General features: G+C 40.8%; 1 protein-coding gene across 5 annotated transcripts in view; it reads right to left on the bottom strand.

Moving 5' to 3' along the window:
- ESRRG (estrogen related receptor gamma) overlaps positions 1–15909 on the bottom strand; it is a 522927-nt gene that overhangs the window by 471405 nt on the left and 35613 nt on the right. The window contains exon 1 of one of the 5 annotated variants that reach the window (XM_038397488.2): positions 10009–10221. The exons of 3 other annotated variants lie outside the window; for them this stretch is intronic. The gene's annotated coding sequence lies outside the window, so the exon portion shown is untranslated. Of the gene's footprint in view, positions 1–2811; positions 2971–10008; positions 10222–15909 lie in introns of those variants that run through there. One more of the 5 variants, XM_038397485.2, reaches the window with a different exon arrangement.

Below are 15909 nucleotides of genomic sequence, written 5' to 3'. Positions count from 1 at the left end.
ATTCAATCCAACAAAAAACAAACAAACCCACAACAAATAAAAACCTGGATAAACTGAAAGTTTCACTTTCAGTTTAGCTGAGGCTTTTCTGAAGAACTGTCAGGCACTAGATTTAGTACAGAACATATAAGTAAAACATGCCTTATCAACTGCATCTTCAGATCAGAAAATTACTGACTTGATCATTGGCCAAGTTCTGGTCTCAGATACACCTGCAGAAATCTGGAGTAAGTCCACTAACGGCAATGGAGTTACTCCAGATTTACACCACTGTAACTGAGATCAGAATTTGGCCTGTGTCTTTGGATTTTGAGTCTTTGTTGAATAACAAAATTCAGTATTAAAGTATACATGGGCAACTGACACAACAGAGATAACCAATATATAATCTTTTTGTACATACAAAAAAAAATACATATCCAACCTCTGTCTGTGTTTGTAACCAAGGCATTGTTGTACTGGGGCAAAAAAAAGATCTAGATTTTACCGGTGGCTATCTCTGGTTAGAAGTATTGGCAACTGAATTAATTCAAGTGAATTCACTGAATTAAAGGGATACTTGTAGTGCCTCTTTTAGTTAATGCTTTTCACTTTTCCATAATGGGTAATCTAGCACTGGAATTAAGAGCCTTCTTAAAATGGATTCCCCTTGTCTGTGAATTCATTTCATTTGTTTTATTCTTATAGTACTCCATTTTTATTTATACAGAACATTATGGGTTTTTTTTAGCATGTTGTCATGATCTTCTCTCTTTCCTCATCTACCTGCCAACCTCAGAGGATCAGTATTAAAATAACCATATTTAAAAACAGTACCTTCCTGTGTAAGAGACCTTACAGAAGGGAAAAGGATAAAAAGCGGAGAGGTTCCCCACAGTCTCTACCTATTAAAGCCCACAGCTTACCAACAGCCTTACAGCAGGCCATATTTCGGTGACAAAGAACAGGGCACTTCATTCAATTTTGCTGGGTGTTGGTAATGCTCCCTCTTTACATTTCAGATCACACCATTTCCACAACATTCAGTTGCTCAAAAGCATACTACAGCATTATATAATAATTAGAGGCATTCTTTTGTGGAGAAACAAAACACAATTCAGTGAAGAAATGAAGGAGGGTGGGGGGTGGGAAAGACAGCTTTTACTTTGGTGCTCAGTTAACAATGGATCAAAAAGAAGATGAATTCTTATCAGTCTCAGTTAAGAATCATCTAAATTCATCCTATTTGGCTGCATGCTGCCTTCCTTAAAATATTTTCTGACATTACCAAAAAAGGAATAAGTTTCCTTTCATCAAATGGATTAAGGGGAGGGGGGAAAGTCCTTGAAAAGAGTAATGGAGGGAAGCAGAAGGAAGGATTCAGTAAACTGCCAACCAAACAGAAGCACTCTGCTCTCTCCCACTGTGAAGTAATAGTATCTGGGCTATAGATACGTTTGTCAAACATATCTATAGCACAGATAATTAAGTTAGTGCAGCAAACTATCTACATGCTTTCAAGTGTTCATGCAGTTGGTATACTAACCTTTCCTTCACCTGGTAGGTTAAGCTCACTATCTCCTCACACATATTTGCAGGCTTGTGACCTATACTCCATCCTCATTATCACATCATTTATGGAAGCTAACCAAGCTGAAACTGATATTCCAGGTTTTGTTATAAATAAAAGTGATTAAAAAGGGAGCCTAAATACAGCCTTATATCAGTGAGAAATGCTTTGTATGTTTATAGCACCTTTCGCCCAAGACGCTCAAAGCACTTTACAAACACTAATTAAACTGCACAATACTCCTACAAGGTAGATATTTATTATTATTATAATTATCATCCCTATTTATAGATCTATTTTATGATTAGTGTCCAAAAGTCTTGACTCCCTGTCCGCTGATCGTTAGAACTAAAACACATTCTCTCCTTGTTAGTCAAAGCAAATACTTTTAATAGTTAATAAAATCACTACTTTCTCACATTGCTCTGCAGAAATCACATAATGTGATGGGCAAGATTATAAAATAGAAGGCTCTAAAGACTGTCTATGACATTGGTAAGGCATGCTGCTCTGATTTGGGGATCATGCAGCTCTTCCCAAGTGAATTCTTTTCAGCTGTCTGAAGCAGAATTGCATCTGCTATTGTGAGAAAGACTAGCCCACCCCTTGGTAAGTCTGGCGTACCCCTTACTGCTAATATATGCTTTCTTTTACTGCTAAGAACATTTATTTCTAGTGAGATTTTTAAATGCCTTGATATCTTCCATTTCAGTTTTGGTAACAACCTAAGTATTTGATGCTAGACCAGCTTGGAATGGTCAAATCTAAGCCCTGCTAAATTTATAGTATGCCTCTCCCACAATGGGGCTGCACCTTTTAGGATTAATGGGGCTGAAAAATCCTAATATAGACAAGGCCATAAAGGACAATGTGAGAAAGTCTGCACTGCAAATCTCCTAGTAATACCTGTCCTGTGGGAAACAGAGGCTTTTATTCTCCAGGGACACCAGACAGACATCTTTCGTGAGCACTTTAAAACATTCCCTTGATAAAATTAACAGAAAAACCTCTTGCTGCTTTTTGTTGTTGCCATACTGTATCTTTGTCTTTTTTTAAACCAGTTCTTAATTATATTTATAGTCCCTGGTGTTTCAATCTATAGGGTAATAACCGGCCCTCTGTAGTTAAATTAGACCTTATTTAAGTAGGACAAAATGTCTTGCCTATGGTTTGTATTTGTACTCCACCAGGAATCTGAAACCATGAAACAACCAATAAAAAAAATATCTGAAAAGAGTCAAACAACAGACTTTCCCTCTTACCTTGTAAACTTCAGCAGGTTCTAAAGCCACTTTCAAAGAGACAGAGAAAATAAGAGCTACAGGTCTCAGAAACATGCCTTGACAATAAAATCTCTTGCTTTTGCCAGGGATTTAGCCAGTCTTAGAAACAGCATTTTACCTGCAGTGAAGTGAAACACCAAGCCTGACAGGTAACCAAGGAGCCCATGCTACAGAGAGCTGCTTTTAAACACCGCTATGGTGAGCAAAGGAGACCAACTTCCTCACACATGCAAACTCAAGATTTAATTTTCTGCAAGATTACCCACAATAATTACAAGTTTCTGTAATTTATCCTTAAAAGCTTGTGACTATAGGATCCATAGAAATTGATCTTTTATCTCTTACCTCCTAAGATACTGCGTCTATGCATATCATGTTTAATACAGTTTACCAGTTTAACACGGAGAATATTTTCCATTAATTTTTAGTTACTAAACTGAACCTTAACTAAAATTAAGTTGACTATTAAAAGCTCAATGAGTAACCCAATGAACAGAGGTGCTGTATATAGGGTTTAGCAAACATGCCGCAGTAAGTGTCCTGGCCGTTACCAAGACAGAGAGCATCTGCTGACCAGCATGCATTTTCTGTTGGCTACATACATTAACCATTAGCTTGATATTCTAAAAGCAATGACCAGATTTCTGCTGCTCTTGGCCTACAATTTTTTTTTAATGCAACCTATATCACTCCATCTAATTTGTGCCACTGAATGTAGAATTTTAACATCTTCAGGGAAAATCAGAAATAGACTTTCTGCAACAACAGTCTAAACATATTTGGCTAATTGCAGCATGTGTTTCACAAACAAAAAGGGTGATTTGGAAAATACATTCTGAAAATGAGCATCACATATAACACACCATACTGATGGACTTTACCAGATAGTTTGTCTTTAAAATGCTGTAGTTAGTTCCATTAAAATAACCAAAACTGAAATATTTCTTTTGACTTGTATCAATTTTCACAGTCTTACGATACCAAAATTAACTCATTAGAGTTCATATATGCTATTTTATAAAGAGGAGTTTATTGAATTGAAATCTACAGGCCAGTTTACAATACATATGCTACCACTTAAACTAACTGATCTACATATATAACAATTGTTTTAGAAATATGTGTAATATAACCAGAAGACACCAGCTAGTGCTATTATAGACCATCTTACAAATTTTGTTTAATTAAATGTATAAACAATGTATAGGCAGTTAGATTTTGGTAGAAATGGCATTTTACTTGTGATGCAATTCTTTTTAGTAGCTGCTATTACAAGTAAAGTTTGTTCACTACCTGAGAATCTCTCTAGCTAGAATTTTGTAAAATTGCAAACTCTTAGGTGCAAAGACCGTCTGTTTGCAGTGGTGCTAGAACAGGGATGCTGGGGCTGCTGCCACACCCCCTGACTTAAAGTAGTAATAACCAACACATGGTTTCCATCATCAGCATCCCACTATACAAATTGTTCCAGCACCCCTGTCTGTTTGTATAACTTCTAGGCCAGCGGGTACTACCCTAGTACAAATAATAAATAATAATAGAATAATTTCTTAGGTTCAGAGCTGTCGCTCACAGGATTATACCCATGGAAGTAAACAATAACACTGTATGGCTATGTCTACACTACTGGTAGATTAGCACTGTTGCAATCAATGCAGTGGGGGTCAATTTAGTGGGTCTAGTGAAGACCCATTAAATCAATGGCAGAGCGCTCTCCGGTCGACTCCAGTACTCCACCAGAACAAGAAGAATAAGGTAAGTCAATGGGAGAGCATCTCCCATTGATGCAGCGCAGTGTAGACACCGCGGTAAGTCGACCTAAGCTACGTCGACTCCTGATACGTTATTCACGTAACTGGAGTCGCGTAACTTAGGTCGACTCACTGCACTAGTGTAGACAAGGCCACAGCTATAAGAAGTTCTAGAAGTGTAGATGCAACCTAAGGAAAAAAAAAATATCTACCCAGTTCAGCTACTCAAGATGAACTAGAAAAGCAGGAGCCTTCATGAGGAGAGGGAAAAGTTCATTTCTCAGGGTCGCCTGAAATCCAGAGATGAGGAGGGAAAAGGCTGTTACCTGTTAATCTGGACTGGAGAGAAAAGTAAAGACATTTATAAAAATGTGGATTAAAAAATGTCAGTTGAAAGAAAGAATGAAAGAAAGAAAGAACTGAAGCCATATTACAACAGGTTTGATAAATAGGACACCACAAAAGCTATAACATGTATAATAATATAGAAGGTCCAAATGGAGTCATAGAGCAATATGTGACAGAGATAAAGCTATTAGCTAAAGACAGTTTAAGGAGACATCAGTTTGGGACAGGACAGTATCTGGGCCTATTTGAACAAAAATACATGAAAGTCTGATGATAATTCAAGACACTGAGTTGGATTTAAATAAAATAGTAGATATTGCTAGAACACATGAAATAGCACAAGTACAGCTAAAAATTAGTGATGGCATAGGATCACCTTCTCGGCTACTTCTGAGCCATTGTTTCATTTTGCCTTCACAAAACACCACTCCAAGCCAAGTCATCATCCAGCTACAGCTCTGAAAAAGCTTAAGGCCAAGATCTTCAAAGGTGACTAGTGATTTGGGTCCTCAACTTGAGACCCCTTAAAGGGAACTGATTCTCAGAAAGTGCTAAGCACCACCCACCCTCAGAAAAATCAGGCCCCTTTAAAGGGGTCTCAAGTTCAGCACCTGATAACAGAGGTGCCCAAAAATCACTAGTCACTTTTGAAATTCTTAGCATAAGACTAAACAGGTCCAACAGCCCAGTTTTAACTACAAAACACTAAAGCCTTATCAGGAAAGAGAAAGAATGTGCATGCAGAATCCTGATGGCCAGTCTGGCACTGTTTGTCTATGCCAGTCTATCATCTGGTACAGACAAACAATGGAAGAATATTTCAGCATAATCAAGCACATTTTCAAATCAGAAGAAGTTAATTTTAATCCAGCTGGTTCTGATTATTACTCTGTTTCTAGACCACAAGACAATTTTATTGTCCTGCAGAACATAACACCTTTGACGACCCCAGAAAAGAAGTAAATTTGAAAAGCAAAAAGAAATTTAAAAAAAAACCCCACAATTGAAATCATTATGGGCCCAATTCATTGCCCACTGAAGTCAACAGGTGTCTTCCACTGACTTCAGTTGGATAAGGCCTGAGTAATCCATACAAGTTGTGTTGTAAAACCACATTAGAAATTGAATCTACAAATACTGTATTGTTATAAATACTGTTAATATTTGAAACGTGTAGGAATTTAAATAGCAATGTTCTGAAATATTTGATGACTAGATATTTGGTAATGGCTGCTTAGTGGTCCATATGAAATGAATCTGTGGCTTCAGTCCAGTCCCTGGTAGTCAGGCACCCACTTAACAAAAGACACCAACACATTTTTTACCCTTTTTGGCAGCCTCCACAGAACAAGCCAAGTACTGAGTGAGCTTGGATACTGAATCACACTCTCATCCCTTCAGGTGGTATTTCCAAACCTATTTTGACTCAGTTTTTGGAAGCTTACACTAACATGACCAGGAATGTATAGTTATCAGGACTGTCCATCTGGTATTTTCACAAGCAAAAAAAAAAAAAAAAAAAAAATCAAACAAACATTCCTCAAGTGCTAACATGTTGGTACCCTAGCCACTGAAAAAGTAGCAAAAGTTCAGTTAAAATAAAAAACCAGTTGGACTACCCATCCCAACAGATATGTTTCTTTTTTTTAATTGTAGCTCAGCTGTAGGGATGTTTACAATGCAAGGCTGCCATCAACTATATTATTAATTATTAATACTTAATGGTAATCATTGATTACTTTCACTGTGTCCTAAAATGTGCTCTATCTTGTGTTATACGATTAAAATAAAAAGAAAAAAAACTTGTGTGAATCTTCACTAAGTATTATGTGTCTGCGTCTCAGTTTCAAGTATGCAAAGAGGTTTTCTGGTAACTTCAGCTCAAAATAGACTTCTCTTTCTATGTAGGTTCTTTTTGGTGCCCATCACTATAGTCTATGAATCCTGGACCAGTGACAGGAAAACTTTCCAATTCTGCCTGTTGGAAAAAGTGCTTTGTCATCCCATTCTCTAACTTCTCAAAGTTTTAGGTCATAAATCCAATATCTTCTTCAAAATACATCAGATAGAGAAAAACTGGTGTCACAGTCAGTAAAGATACCCACTTGAAACAAAGGAAGGCGGCCACTTGCCCCATGTTTACAGGGTCCCTGAAGCCATACTGCACATGTCTGATCCTGAATTCTTTGTTATCTTCAGGGCTGAGACCTCTTTGATACATTCTAAAGATCACTGCTTCTGCCAGGCCCAATAATATGAATGTATTTCCTGTTTTTTTGTTCAATAATTAACATACATGGGGGTGGGGAGGCAGTACTGTTTTATAATTTATTTGGATAATAGTCTTGATTTTTCTCCAAACATTTTAATTTAATTCTAGATCTCTGTCAGTCTGTGTATGAAAAGTTGTATGGTATCTTCCTTCTTAAATCACCCTTTTTGTGGGGAGTTATGTTAGGGCCTGATTTGCACATTTTTAAAATACTGTTTTGTCTCAAAAATCATATTTTCCCCCCTCTTTTCTGTGTGCTACTGAAATCTTAACACTTACAAATTCAAACAATGACAAAGGTCTTTGCTGTATTTGACAGATTTTTCTGACATACCTATCTAATCAGAGAGCTCTCCTTTTACTTGCCTTTCAAATGCACTTCTTTTCAATAGAAATCGGACTAACAGGGCCTATATGTAGTGAGTGGCCTGTTATTGTTACATGTGGGCTAAATCCTAATCTCCTTCGCACACAAGGAGTCCCACTGATGTCAGTGGGACTACTCAGAAGAGTAAAGCAAACAGGATTTGTCCCTTTATCTAGCTATATACTTTTTAATTGTAACCCTGTACACCTGACATATGCTGGTCAATTCTAACAGGGTGATGATAAATAATACAAAACACCTCCTGGCTGAAATCTCCATATATTGTCATTACTGATATGACATAGCTGTGTATGACACTTTAGTCATAGAAATAAGTCAAGTTCCCTTCCCAAGGAGCTTACAGTTGCATTCATCCAGATAACATTATGACATAACTACAAGAAACCACAGAGAGTTGATAGAGGGGTGACAAAAACAATAGAAGAGGGTTAAAGTTCTAAGGGGAGGGGTTTTTGGGATGTGAGAGTAGTGGACTTAGATTTACAATCATTGGAGTTGTTACCTGACAAAGTTCTTGGGTATTTTTGTTTGGTTTTATTATTATGTTCTGTTTTACAAACTCCACATGGTTAGCCCAGGCGTGGCAAAGGGAAGCACCCTAGATTAATGGAGGATAATAGTTGAATGTTGAAGACTTTGAGGAAGGGGGAAATGATCATACAGACACACATATGTCTACATATACACACATGGAAAGGGATTTGGTTATGGTTAGAATTTTGTGAGTGATGAGGCACATGACAGTCAGGAGTCAGCAAAGGTTTGGTGGGATGGAAAATCTTGAGATAAGACACACACTGCTCACACGATCTGCATGTGCCTATCATTATGCAGTATTATACTAGCTGACGCCATTGGTTTATCAATTCTCCAAAAGACAGAGGCTATAAATTAAGACCAGGGATTGGGAAATGGTGAATGAGAAATGAAAGTCATAACACTTAAAACCTCCACGACAGATATAACCTATTATCCTTCTTGTCAAAATACTAAAACTTCTATTTTGCAATTTAATTTAAGCATTAATTGACTGTTTCTTTAAATTACAAAGATCTTTTGTATAGTAACTTACCCACTAAGGGCCTGATCCTACGAATACTTATGCATACCCTTAATTGTAAGCATGAGTAGTCACACTGATTTTTAGTTTAATGGGACTCACAGGAGTTAACCATGTGCATAGGTGTTTTCAGGATCATGGCCTAAGTCATAATATGTAATTAAACAGAAACATTTCCTGTGAGTGTTTTTTTCCCCTTCAGTGGATCTAGTGCAACAGTGGGGCTGGTGGAGATATACAGTTTAAATTGAACCTGAAAAATTGAAATACTTTCCCTTTAATACTGAATACAAGCTGATACAGTGTCACATGACCTTTACCGTAATTTCTATTAAAATCATTTCATGTCTGGTTGATTCTGCTATCCTGGCTCATTTGTATTGTTTACAACAAGTCATTGCACCCGGCAGTTAGTGGTGGCTGAATCCATGGTTACCAGTTTTTACATTCACTAGTTAAATGGAATGCAGCTCTTCTGTGAGTTTCATGGAGAAAGCTCTTAAGAAACCACAATCCAGCTATCAATCAGGCTAACCTGGGAAAAATTAATCTTATAAACATAAGTATTGTTGCATATTAAAAATTTATAGAAAGGGAGCTCAAGGCTTTTATTAGTTGTAAGAGTGAACGTGTTGAGATCTGACTTAGTGCATGGGAGACTTAGGTTCTATGGTCTACAAATGACATTCATCCATGTTGTGCCTTCTCTAGCTTTCAAGGCTAATAAAACTATCCTTTTTTAAGCTTTTAAATCTTCAGCACTTATTTTACCAGGCATGTGCCTGGAATATAAATAGTGCTTAAACACAGGTCTAACCACACTGCAGTCCCAGCAAAGTAACTTAAACAGACACAGACAAGATAGTAAAACACAGAATAGACAGCACTGTGTAAAATTCAATTACGACAAAACAACCGTGGAATGTTCTTTACTAGTAAATTAAGCCAGCAAACTAATATGTTTTATTGCTCTTAAGGACTACATGAACTAATTCTACTTGCCCTGTTGTGGGGTGCGGTTGAAAAAACAAACAAAAACTTATTTACAAGATGGAGACGACACACATTTATAATGCCTAATACTACAAGAAAAGTTCTCTACTGTTTGCTGGCTACAATAATTGTCCCACAAAATACATGAGAGCAACAAACAGTTAAATCAAACATATTTCTAGCTCATCTACTGCAAAGTCACTGTATCAGAAGCCCGAATTGATTTGTTTCCTCAGAACGAATTGAAAAAGAATGTAACATAACGTCTGGAAAAAAATCCCTACTGCACTGCTAATCGGATATTGTATAATGGTTGATTGCAGCTTTGCACTGTGCTATTGTTGCCTAAATCATACATACTTACAGGTTCTGGGTTCTTCCAAGAGTTTGGTGCAGTTTCAAGGACAAATGTCTTAAGGAAGTCTTTCTACTGTGCAGCAATGATCCTAGCTCTGATCTGATTACATGAGCAAAATGCTCAATCGGACAATAGAAAGGAAACTTCCTGTGTAAAGAAGAAATCTTGGAAAGTCTCAGGGTTAAAAAGGCTGCTTAAATGTGCTGGTTGATTTGCTCCCTAGTTGTGTATACACAGTAGCAGCTGATCTCTGTTTGCAGCCCTGCAGAAAGAACCCTTTACTGAAAACCAATGGCATCACATTTCACTGGAGCTAGTGCCAAGCTCTGGGGAGCAAAGCAACCTTGGACAACTTCATACAATTAAAATAAGTGGGTTTGCTGCATGTCCAGGAGGACTTTTAAAATTGTGTATTTACTGTGTCACTTTTGCTAACAATGAGCTGAAATCCTGCAGTCCTTAATCATTCCTGATACAAGCAAAACTCCCATTCATTTCATTCATTTGTCAAGACTGAGTAAGGAGTGTAGTATTTGTCGAAGTATGTTTTGCTTTGTCTTGATTGTGGTCTTTGCAGGTGATAAGGTGTTAGCTGTGCCCTAAGGCACTTTATGTGTTGGAACTGTTATAGCAGGTGCTGGACACAACCTGTGTTTGTCCTAAATTCATTCTGACCCTGTCTTACATCAGTCACACTCTTTTCTTAGCTTTCTTTCAGATATAGAGCAAATGATTTGTTTTATCTTCTTTCCCTGCCAGTGTCCTATGTCAAACTTTCTGGGACAGTCCTACTAGAATAAAATCCTCCGATTCCGAAAACTTTGCAAGGATTCAGGAGCCTGTTTCAGAGCCAAACTGCAGAGCTGGCTACTATTTTTATAGCAGGCTTAATCAAAACTTCAGATCCAAACACTCTATAACTTGGGGAAGGAGAAAGTTCAAAATTCTTGATTGGGTCTCAATTTCTTAGTGATGTCCAAGTAAGCAAATAAAACCAGAAAAACAACATTTTGAAACAGTCCGCGGGAGTTATATGGACTTCTTTGGTAAGGAGCTGCAACTCAAACTGAGCAACACACTTTCTGGGTAATTATTTTTGTTATTATTAATCATGACTATTTACTGTAACATTTAGCCCTGGATAACGTTCCAAATAGTAACTGGAACATGCATACATTGCAGTTAGAACATGACCGAACAGCATGTCAGCTGTTTTTTTTTAAAAGGGGGTCAGTTTTCTCTTTTCTGGGCCACAAGCATGAAAATCAAAGGGAAATGTAATATGGTTCAATTTTTAAACTCAATTATAGAGTCCAGTTAAGAAGAGTTATTGTGTATTTTGTTCTGGACATTTGCAAGATAGTTTATGATCACTTAGATCAGCGGTTCTCAAACTGTGGGTCAGGACTCAGATGGGTCGTGACCCCATTTTAATGGGGTTGCCAGAGCTAGCATTAGACTTGCTGGGACTCAGCACTGAAGCTGAAGACTGAGCTGCGCCCCCACCTGGGGCAATGGGGCTCAGGCTACAGCCCACTCTCCCCTCACCTGGGTGGCAGGGCTTAGCCTGCAGCTCCCTTCCCCCCCACCCAAGGCGGCAGGGCTCTGACCTTCCCCCTCACCCAGGGTCATATAATAACTTTTATTGTCAGAAGGGGGATCACGGTGCAGTGAAGTTTGAGAACCCCTGACTCGGATTATTTAACACCCTTTCCCCCGTTAGGCACTATGACTGTAGTAGTAGTAGTATATTGTGTTATTTCTCTAATATTCTGAACTTTGTTCCAAAGGGCAGAAACCAAGCCATGTTCAAGAACTCAAACAGCACAATAATTGAGATTCTATGTATATCTCAAATACATACATGAGTGTGCACATTGTACATGCCTGCATGTACAAATTGGGGTTCACTGTTATGTGGGTGTTAGGGTGACCAGGTGTCTGGTTTTTGACCGGTCAAAAAGGGACCCTGGCAGTTCCGGTCAGCACCGCCAACTGGACTATTAACATTCCATTCAGGGGTGCTGCCCAGCTAAGGCAGGCTAGTCCCTACCTGTTCTGACACCGCGCTGTGCCCCGGAAGCTGCCAGCAGGTCTGGCTCCTAGGCCGGGGGGAGCACGGGGCTCCATTCGCTGGCCCCACCCCAAGCACCGGCTCCACACTCCCATTGGCTGGGAACTGGTCAATGGGAGCTGGAGAGGCGGTGCCTACGGGCGAGAGCCACTTGTGTACCTCCACCTAGAAGCCGGACCTGCTGCTGGCCGCTTCAGGGGCGCAGCACGGTCACAGTGCCAGGACAGGCAGGAAGCCTGCCTTAGCCTCCCGCCGCTGCTGCGCCGCTGACTGGGAGCCACCAGAGGTAAGCCCACGACCCAACCCCACATTACAATCCCCTGCCCCAACCCTGCCCCCCCCAACCCAGAGCCCCCTCCTGCATTCCAAACCCCTCATCCGTGGCCCCATCTGAGAGCCCGCATCCCCACCCCAGAGCCCTCACCCCCCCACACCCCAACCCCCTGCCCCTGCCCAGAACCCCCTCCCACACCCTCAACCCCGGCCCCACCCCAGAACCAAAACACCCAGCCAAGAGCCCTCACCCCCTCCCACACTCCCCTGCCTCAACCCACAGCACTCTCCTGCACTCCGAATCCCTCGGCCCCACCCCAGCCTGGAGGCCCCTTGTGCACCCCAAACCCATCAACCCTGGCCCCAGGACAGAGCTCACAACCCCAGCTGGAGCCCTCACCCTCTCCCCCACACCAACTCCCTGCCCCAGCCCCCTCCTGCACCCTGAACCCCTCATTTCTGGCCCTACCCCGAAGTCCGCACCCCCAGTTAGAGCCTTCACCCCCTCCCGCACTCCAGCTCCCTGTCCCGGCCCAGTGAAAGTGACTTAAGGTGTGGGAGAGCAAGCCACCAAAGGAGAGGGAATGTAGTGAGCATGGGACAGGGCCTCGAGGAACGGATGAGAAAGGGGCGGGGCCTTGGGGAAGGGGTGGGGCTAGGATGTTCGGTTTTGTGCGATTAGAAAGTTGGCAGGCCTAATGGGTGTATTACTTGCCTGATTTTTCAAAGGTGCTTAGCGCCTTTGAAAAATCAAACTGCATGTTCCTTGACTTTTTTTAATCAATCTGATTGGTTAAGAAAGTGGTCACTCTCCCAAATTACAATGGTAACAGACAGTCTGAATCAAGACCATCATTAACATCCAACATATATATCCTCCTCCACAACAACAAACGTTCAAATAATTGCTGCCTTCCCAGAATTTTCTGCAGGAGGAGAGGAGCTTGTCAGCTCCTGGAGTGTCTCCACTGGGAAAATGAGTTAACATCTCCTGCTGGGGGGAGAAATCTCTTTCGCACTGAAGTAAAAGAGTCAGTGTGGTGCTACTAACTGAGAACTCAGGAGACCTGGTTCTGCTGTGTAACCTTGAACAAAGCACTTTACCTCTCTGATCCTGCATCATTAAAGTCAAAAGAAGTTTTGCCATTGACTTCAGTGGGAGCAGAGTCTCTGTGCCCCAGTTTCTCCATCTATGAAATGGAGATGCTTGGGAGGAAGACAATGGACTGAAACTCAGAGTTCAACTCCTGGTTCTGCCATAGTCTTCCCCTGTGACTTGGGCAAATCACTATTGCTTCAGTACCCAATATTCTTCTTATGTTATATCCTCTTCTCCCACCCTTTCTCTATCCTATCTATTTTGATTGATCTCTTCGGGGAAGGATTTGTCTCTAATTTATGCATATGTACAGTGCCCAGTGCAATGGGACCCTCTTGTCAGTTGGGACCCATAGGCACTAATTCATTCAATCAATGAATCAATAATAAAGCCTTTAACGATAAGGATTTCAGTGAGTCAAGATTACTGCCCAAAAGCCTTTATGTGCAGAAGTCCTTATCCACAAAGGCTGACCTTCCTGAGTCCTGCATAAAGCCCAGTACTCTGGATTTATGCAGTTGTCCTGTTCTAAAATTAGTGGGCATGAGAAAATCCACCCCACAAACCTGGGGAATGTCACAGAGTTGCAGGACAGCCAGCCAGGATTAGCATCCACTCTTTATGTCTCCCATATGGGGTTTCCCAGCCACTGCATCTGTGTAAATGCAGATCCAGATACTCCCCTTCCCGCAACTTTCCCCCCTTTGACAGCACATACTGAGCCCACATGGAACCCAACAACCCAGCACACAGGGATTTCAAAAGTCCATCTTCCCCCCAACCTCTCAAATGTACCCCATTGGTAGAACATTCTGCATCACAGCTGTGTCTCCATCCCTGTCCCCGCACTTCATTCTCAAGAAGTGCCACCTGTGAGGCAGGCTGGTGGCATGGGATAGAAGAAGGAGGAGACCCTTTCTCCAGCAGCTCTGGGATCTCCTGCAGTCTCATCCCTCCTCCACTCCTGCAAGGAGCAGAGAGAGATGAGAAGGATAGTAAGAGCCAACATATATGTGGAGGGTAAGACCTGGGTAAGGAGCAAACAGACTGGCTCCCTACATTATTAATAGAAATGGAGGGGGAGCTGGGAGTGGAGCAGGCCTTGAGCGGCTGAAATCTTCACAGGCTGGGAGGTTCCACTCCCTCCAGTGAAGAGCGTACAGGCCCAGCTGCTCCTTGCAACTTCTCCTCTCCCTACATGGAAACCAATGCCTGCTCCTGGGCAGCAGGGTCACTCTGTCTACTCTTTAGTGGGAAGGGGGAGAGAGTGGCACATGGCAGGGGCCAGAGTAGCAAAGACCTTCTTGGGGAACGGACTCCTGCAGCGAAGGAGGGCTATACACCTTAATAGTATATAGAAGTGGAGTATGAGGAGAACGGGATGGGGACAAGTTAATTAGATTAGTACAGGATGGGACTGGTCTGACTTAAATGCACAGAACTAGGGGTTCATGCATGGGGACACCAGTCTATATTGAGGCCAACACACGGACCAGCCCCCCAAATCCCTCATCTGTAACAGCTTAAAAAAATAATTAATTTCATTCACACGGTGTGAAGGCTTCCTTAAAAACAGGTCTTTATAATAAAAAAAAATCCTAATGTGTAAATCACACAGGGCCCAGTGCTGCCAACACTTAAACAGTGGTACTGATTCTCACGATTCCATGATTGGTCTTGCGATATCTGTTGATTTTCTTAAAACCCCAGTGCCTGGAGTGAAGTGATAATGTGAGATTGTCACTTTCGTTTAAAAAAAAAAAAAGTTTCTAGCCCTTACAGTTACAGGAAAAAGGTTGAAAATGCGATTCAGGTGCACCCTGAAGGCTCAGAAATGAGAGAGCCAATAAACCACCCCACCAAGATTTATGATTTTTTTCAAAAAAAATCATGCGATTTTTAAGCTAATCTCATGATTTCAGGAGCCATACTTGTGATTTTTGAATTGCTGGGGTGGGTAATATTGCTTAACCACACAACTTTATCCACAAGAGCAATAGTCCCTTTGAATTCAATGGGAGTACTCAAAGTAGTAAGAACTACAATCAATAGTAAGTGTTTGCATGACCCAAGAAATCAATCATACAGTTTTTACTCAGGCAATATGTGTTTTGCCCAAATAAGAACTGCAGAATCAGATTCATATAGGTCTTTCTGTCTCCACTCTAGGTATTTATATTGTCCCATCACCATGCAATCAGAGCACCATGCAATCTTTGCCTTTCTCTTCTTCCTTGTTCTCCACCATCTCTATATTCTTCCATGCAAGAAATACCTTCGTAATTCCTGTTCAAACAAGTCACCACGTTCTCCTCATTCAAATTCCTCCTAAAAACTCACTTCTGCTTTTGTCAGCTACAAACATTTAATCAAAATTAACAGAACCATCAAGATACGCTCATGCCTAAACTGAGTAAACATGTGAGCTATAACGTTATAACTATAATGTGAGCTATGATCC

This window comes from Dermochelys coriacea, chromosome 3 (genome assembly GCF_009764565.3).
Source record: "Dermochelys coriacea isolate rDerCor1 chromosome 3, rDerCor1.pri.v4, whole genome shotgun sequence".
In the NCBI taxonomy this organism is placed as follows: Eukaryota; Metazoa; Chordata; order Testudines; family Dermochelyidae; genus Dermochelys; species Dermochelys coriacea.
This window is presented reverse-complemented; position numbering and strand designations above follow the sequence as displayed.